This window comes from Setaria viridis, chromosome 7 (genome assembly GCF_005286985.2).
Source record: "Setaria viridis chromosome 7, Setaria_viridis_v4.0, whole genome shotgun sequence".
NCBI classification, from domain to species: Eukaryota; Viridiplantae; Streptophyta; class Magnoliopsida; order Poales; family Poaceae; genus Setaria; species Setaria viridis.
The window spans coordinates 14,355,091-14,362,130 of record NC_048269.2 but is presented as its reverse complement, the minus strand read 5'-3'; the positions used below and the strand labels follow the sequence as shown (position 1 = coordinate 14,362,130).

Below are 7,040 nucleotides of genomic sequence, written 5' to 3'. Positions count from 1 at the left end.
ACGCTTCCCTTGATCAATAGACACCCGAAGTTAAAGGTTAACAATTAACTTGAAATAAAAATGGGAACACAATCATGTCATAGAAACGAAGTTAATTTCCATAAAATAAAACCTTCCGTTTACACCATAGACAACGAAGTCTTTTGATGGCTACCCCAGCAAGCTTTTGTGGCATGTACGCTGATGGGTGTTGTTCGAATCCTAGCACCCGAAGCCATTGTGGCCCCTTTGCATAGATTCTGGCAAGCGAAGTCGAAGAGAATCATTACATCCATCCACTCCCTTCGGGAGCCCTTTATTCTCTAACACGTTATCAGCACGATTAGCCTCTACTTGGCAACACACACGCACGCAAAAAGGAAAGAACAGAGGCACGAAGGCCTCGACATCACAAAGGTAACAACCATGGCCGAAGTTCTTCATTTCTGTGCACTTGAGGATGGTTCCGCAGGGCGCCGTGAACACCGTGGTCGCCATGCTCGTCGTGGTCATCCACGCCGTCGAGTCCATCATCCTGAACCTCCTGTTCCTGCACAATCCAACAACACAACAAGTGCATCATCAGAGCGCACACGCACGGCAACGCCGGTGCCTAGGCTGCCAACGCCAACACCACAGCAGGAACAAACTCACTGTCCGATAATCCTCCGCATTCATCATCCTGGCACCGGAATGGAAGGCGTTGGGGTTCTCGCCGACACTAACACACCAAGGGCAGGGACTGGCAACGCTGGTTTTGGCCCTCAGGTCGGCCCAACGGCCAACGGTGGGCACCAGGAGGCGCACCCAAGCTTCAGGCTTGGGACAATGGCGGCTAGAAGGGGAGAACCACCATTCTTCAAGGAGGATGGCACCCCTGTGTCGGAGTCATCCGCAACCAAGGATGCGGAAACACCCATGGACCATGGCCGCAAGACAGCAGTGGACCGCCGCCCAGAGATTAGGTGCAGCACATGGGGCCCAGCAACGCTGGGCTTCTCCACCAACCAGTGATGGGCTGACCAACGGCCGGCGGCCAGCGGCTGGCGAACCTGGGGGGCATCGGGATGGAAGAGGAGGAGGAGAAGTAGATCGGGCGAAAGCACGCACCGGCGCATCGAGTCGGCTTCACCGGCGGCCACCCGCCGACGGCCCCAATCGGCGAGACCCGCCCGTAGGCGGATCTACAAGCCGGTGGCGCCCGCCCACAGGTGGCGCGATTCAAGGTGACGGAGGCCACTCGCAGGTGGCTTAGGCCACCAGAAGGCCGGAGGCGCTCGCCCGCAGGTGGCGCCATGGCCAACCGCCCGAGGTGGCGAAGGGGCGCGACCTGCGGTGGCTGCCTGCAGGCCAGCACCAGAGCCGGCCAAAGGGCGTGGCCACAGGCAGAACGGTGGCGGGGCGGTGTGATCAACAGGCGGCACCAAAGGCGATGGAGCAACCGGAGAACAGAGCGGCGGCTCGAGGAAATGGGAACGAGATCCTCTGAAGTCGGTCTTGACGACTGCTCCCGGCAGTCACTCCATCGCTGTCGTTCACTGCCATCCAACGGAGCAGCTGAGCCCAGGCACTCTAGCTGGTTTGCATGTATTGTGGCCCAACAACACGGCCTGTTAAGCGTAAAAAGCAGCAGCCGGCGTTCCTCCTTTTGGCGTGACACCTTGCTGTTTTGGCGCGGACACAGCTTGTTTTGGCGCGGTTCCAGGGCTGGAGCCGGGAGGACTGAGGCGGCGATCGTCGACTGCTCGTGCTATGCTGCCGTTTGATATGATAACTTGGTGGAGTACTCTGCACTCCTAGATCTTCCTCTCTACTAATTTTTTTCGGTGTTCTAATCTAGTCATCGTTGGCATCCCTAGATGTGTTGAAACAAAACCTGCATGTTTCAGATGGCGGAAAACAGGTGTGTAATATCATGATTGTTTATTTGCATCGTCAGATTAGACTAATTGTTCGCACAAGTACAGAGTCTCCTTTTAGTTGCTCAGTTTAGCACCAAATCAATTATTTCTTGTAGGGAGAGTTTGATTCCTGGTTTGTTCCCTCAAGTTGGCATGGAGTTCAGTACCATAGAAGAGGCCTAGATGTTTTGGGTTACCTTTGGAGGTCAAAAAGTCTTTGAGGTTAGAAAAAAGTACGCAAACAAAAGAAAATGTGATGGAAAGGTTAGATCTTGCAGATATTTTTGTGCAAATGAAGGTCATAGAGTGCAAGATAAAAGAGATCATCTCACAAAGTGTCCAAGAGCTGAAACTAGAACTGATTGTCAAGTCCGCATAGGTCTTATACTAGATAGGGAGAAGGGAAATTATAAAGTGAATGATCTGATTTTGAAACACAATCATACCCTTCACCTGCCACAAACCTCACACTTGATGGCGTCCCAAAGAAAAACTTCAGAGTTACGAGGTTTTGAAATTGAGACGGCTGACGATGCAGGAATTGGGCCCAAAGCTGCACATGAGTTGGCTTGCATCCAAGTTGGTGGCTCAGCTAATCTCAGTTACACTCTTCAAGACCACAAGAACTATTTACGGGTCAAGCGACAGCGGGAGATGGCATATGGTCAAGCAGGAAGCATGCTTATGTATTTTCAGGAAAAAATTGCTGAGAACCCATCATTTCAATATGCACTGCAGATGGATCGGGAAGAACAAATTGCAAACATATTCTGGGTTGATGCTAAAATGCTCACTGACTATGCATATTTTGGTGATGTTGTCAGTTTTGATACTACCTTTGGTACAAACAAGGAGAGTAGACCTTTTGGCGTATTTGTTGGGTTCAATCATTTTAGAGAAATCGTGGTTTTTGGTGCTGTTCTCATGTATGATGAGACATTTGAATCCTTCAAGTGGCTATTTGAGACCTTCCTGAGAGCCCATAATGGCAAGCAACCTAAAACAATATATACCGATCAAGATTATGCAATGGGAAAAGCAGTTAAGGAAGTTTTTTTTAGAAGCATGGCATGGTCTATGCACTTTTCACATTATGCAGAATGCTGTCAAGCATCTAGCTGAACTGGATGATGAAGAATCAGGTGCTTCTCCTAAACAAGAAGTAGAAGACAGCAATAAAGAACCGAGTATTCTCTCAGATTTTAGTGCGTGTATGTATGAGTATGAAGATGAAGCAACATTTGAAGAAACATTTAACATCATGAGGTCAAAGGTAAGCAAGCAAACTTGGTTGGATAGTATATACAAGGTAAGAGAAAAATGGGCCGAATGTTATATGAAGGATGTGTTCACATTAGGGATGAGAAGTACACAACTCAGTGAAAGTTTGAATAGCGACCTGAAGCGACATTTCAAATCTGATTTTGACATAATCAGATTTCTTAAGCATTTTGAAAGGGTTGTGGAATATAAAAGAAAGAAGGAGTTGCAATCTGAATTTGAATCAAGGAAAAAATTGCCTAGAATCAAAATAAGGACACCTATGTTAATCCAAGCTAGCAAGCTGTACACACCAACTATTTTTGAAGCTTTTCAAGGTGAATATGAGAGATCAATGGTAGCATGCACCACAACATTGGAAGGCACAAATGAATATCTTGTAGCAATTGGGAGTCTAGATGAAAATTTTACCTTTGAGAAGGAGTACAAAGTTATTGGTGATCCATTAGAACAGATCAGTACATGCAGTTGTGGGAAATTCAATAGAATCGGAATACTATGTGGCCATGCTTTAAAAGTCCTTGATTTGATGAATATCAAATCACTTCCCACACAATATGTACTGAAGAGATGGACACGGGAAGCACGCAGTGGAGCAGTACAGGACAACAAAGGCCGAGACATAATAGAGAATCCAAAATTAGATGTTATGCTTCGCTACAAAGATATGGCTCGTAAATTTCTCAATTTGGCTTATCGAGCTGCTAGCCATCCAAAATGCACCTTATTAGTAAACAACACACTGGATATGCTCAGCAAGCAAGTTGAAGAAGAAATGAATGGTGTTACAAGCCCTATGGATCCCATCATCGCTCCCACCAATGTTACTCTGCCTAATGAATTGTTGAGTACAGCAAGCCTAAAGAAAAAGGAGGTGGAAACAAAAACCTCGAAGCGCAAAAGAACTTGGCTTGACAAGAAGCGCAAGTGTATAAAAAAGGAAGGTAACAAAAAAGAAAACAGTACAAAGGTGTGTGACAAGAAAAAAAAAGTTCGAAGGTTTGTGACAAGAAAAAAGAAAAATGTTCAAAGGTATTTAACAACACAAAATATATCAGATTCTCTCTAACTGTATTCACTACAAAAAATTTCAATTGTATTTAACTATTTGATTCTCTTCTATCTGATCAGGAGCAACAGACTACAAAAGTGTCAGTCGATGATGGCGCAACACTACAAAATACATGCCCGAACCATCCATCTTTATCTCAGGAAGAGATCTCTGAATCATACACAGTCATCATAGTTTCTCTCAACTATTGACGGTAATATTACAAAGTAATACATTTTTCCTCTGAATCATACATGGTCATTATGTTGAATTATTTTTGTTCTATTTTTCAGGGAGCAATGACAGATGGTGTTATTGGTGAATTCTAGTAGTACAGAGTGACATCTTTTGTGCATTGCATTCACAATAGCATTCCAAATCAATTTACAACACAATGTTATTGCTGAATTCTAGTAGTATGGATATTTGCAGTAGGAAGAATGCCTTTTGCCTCCTGAAACATAGATTGTTTTGGAGAATAGCTTTTGCATCTGTGGTTCAAGTATATAAATCAATGCACTTGAGCATTTGAGAAATCAAGGTGGGAGATCTAGTTATCAAAAGGAGAAAGAACTAGGAGAACCTCAGGAAGTTACAAAAAACTTGGGAAGGGCCATATGTTGTCTCTTGAAGCAACATGCCAGGATCCTTTTACCTCACAGACCAGCTTGGAGAAGAGTTACCACACTCTTGGAATGTGGACAACTTGCTCAAATATTACCCGTAGTCGCCACACTTGCAAAAGCATTCGACCTGTGAATCCATAAACAATGTCGAGGGTAGAAAATTTACTTTCTCGCATTTACTTTCCAGCAAACGGACCGTACTCTTTTCCTTGCTAGGGGGGCTCCGCACTGGAGGCAAGGTTTTTAATGAGGTGGATCCATGTAAACCTTTTATATTCTAATGAAGTACAATTCCCCCTTACCTCATGTTTGTTAAGCCTCGAAGGGGCTATCAACTTGCGTTTACGCGCAAGCAAGATTTGCGTTTATGCGCAAGCTCTAGCCAAAAGCAATACCAAGTTGCGGTGAAACCTCGCATTTCCATACGATGAAAAACTTGCGTTTCTACGCAAGCATTGGGCAAAAGCAACAACAAGTTGCAGCACCAATTTTACTTTTTGAATATCTTGAAGCGTGCGTTTCTACACAAAGGAACTTCGCATTTCTATGCAAGAAAAATACTTGCGTTTCTACGCAAGCTCTAGCCAAAAGCAACAGCAAGTTGTGGCATCAGCTTGACAAGATCAACATTTATCCAAAATTTTATGTAACCTTGTAGGTCTTCAAGCTTTATGGTCGAAGCAACCAAGAGTTGCGATTTCGAACTAACTTTTCGTCGAATTTTTTAAGTCCACAAAACACGAAACAAGTTTTTATCGACTTATCATTAGAATACTTGAATACAAAAACATTAGTAAAAATTACATCAAAAGATAAGAGTTCCGAGGATGACCCAATCACTGATCAAAAAGGCATCAACCAACACAATTCACACAAAGGAATGAAAGGGGAATGACATTTTTTCGCAAAAAGTTTTTTCATCCCTTTGTGTGAAAACTACGATAAAGCAACAGATCAATAACCCACCTTGAGGCTAATCAAAATTTCACACACCAAAAACCATGTTAAACAAGCACGCTCAATCTTTAATAGCTACAACAAAATCTTCGCAAAAAGGAATGGGGGGGGGTTGAAGTTTTTCAAAAGAAAAAACAACATTTATTCCTATATGGTACGAGTTTTGTTACAAGTCAATAACAATTCTACCACATGACCAGGTTTTGAACCTCGAAACTCTACAGCATCACACTTAGGCGAAATCAAACTCGCGGCATTATGGGCCAAGGGGCTCAAGCTTAAACCTCGAAGCTTCAGGTGTTACTCTTTCCTTAGTACCAAGTCCATAACCTCGTGGGGCTCAAAATAGCGACCCAACACAGAGCTTTGCATGAAAAAATGTCCACTGCGAAAAGCACTAGAAATCACACAAACTAGCGTCTGAATGAAAAGCGCGAAAGAGATGCCAAGAATGGCCACTGGCAACAACATTTCCACAATGAAATCGAAGAGGAAAGACATCCTATGTAGATTAAGTTACAAACAGAAAATATTTCAGTTCTTGGCCCTACGCTATACATCCAATTAAATCTAGCCTTGGGCCTATGCCCCTTGTTGCTCAGAACCTCCAGCTTCGTCCTTCTCCCTCAACTCCTCTTCCTTAGCCTGCTCAAAACAATGCCAATAAGAAAATAACCAAGACGCAAAATGTAAAACAAGAAAGAAAAGTGCGAACCTTTGCAGGACAATCACGGGCAACTAGCTTCGCATAATCACATCCGGAAGCCGCCCAGAATTGCTTCAAGAAATTCTTCTTTACAATTTTCACATGCATGGACATTTCTTATGCATCGAGCTCCGAGGCTAAGGGAAACTGGTAACTACGTGCCCAAAATTTTAGAAAGTCTAAGCACCCTCCACCCTCAAGCAACTTCAGCACACCCTCGCAACACAAGGAGGCCGCATAATCACTAGCTCCCGCAATAACTGAGGGTAAGGACTCAAATTCTTAATCCATCCAGTCAAACATTTCCTTAGCACCCTTATCCACGGGGAAAGGAAGGGGCTCCGCTCCAAAATCTGCCAAAGCAAGCCTATATCCCTCATGAATCTGTGCAAATCAGGTTTTCAACACTTGCTCCGCTCCATCAATGAAGCCTCTCTGATCCTCGAGACTTTTACCCAGTGTATGGATCATTGTATCTTTCTCAGCGCAAGCTTTTTTTAAACACACAATGGTCGTTGAATCTTTCTCAATGGTGCTGC

General features: G+C 44.2%; 1 pseudogene; it reads left to right on the top strand.

Annotated features, from left to right (window-relative positions):
* Positions 1 to 1,994: 1,994 nt before the first annotated feature.
* On the top strand, positions 1,995 to 4,541 carry LOC140223444 (protein FAR1-RELATED SEQUENCE 5-like; annotated as a pseudogene).
* Positions 4,542 to 7,040: the final 2,499 nt, after the last annotated feature.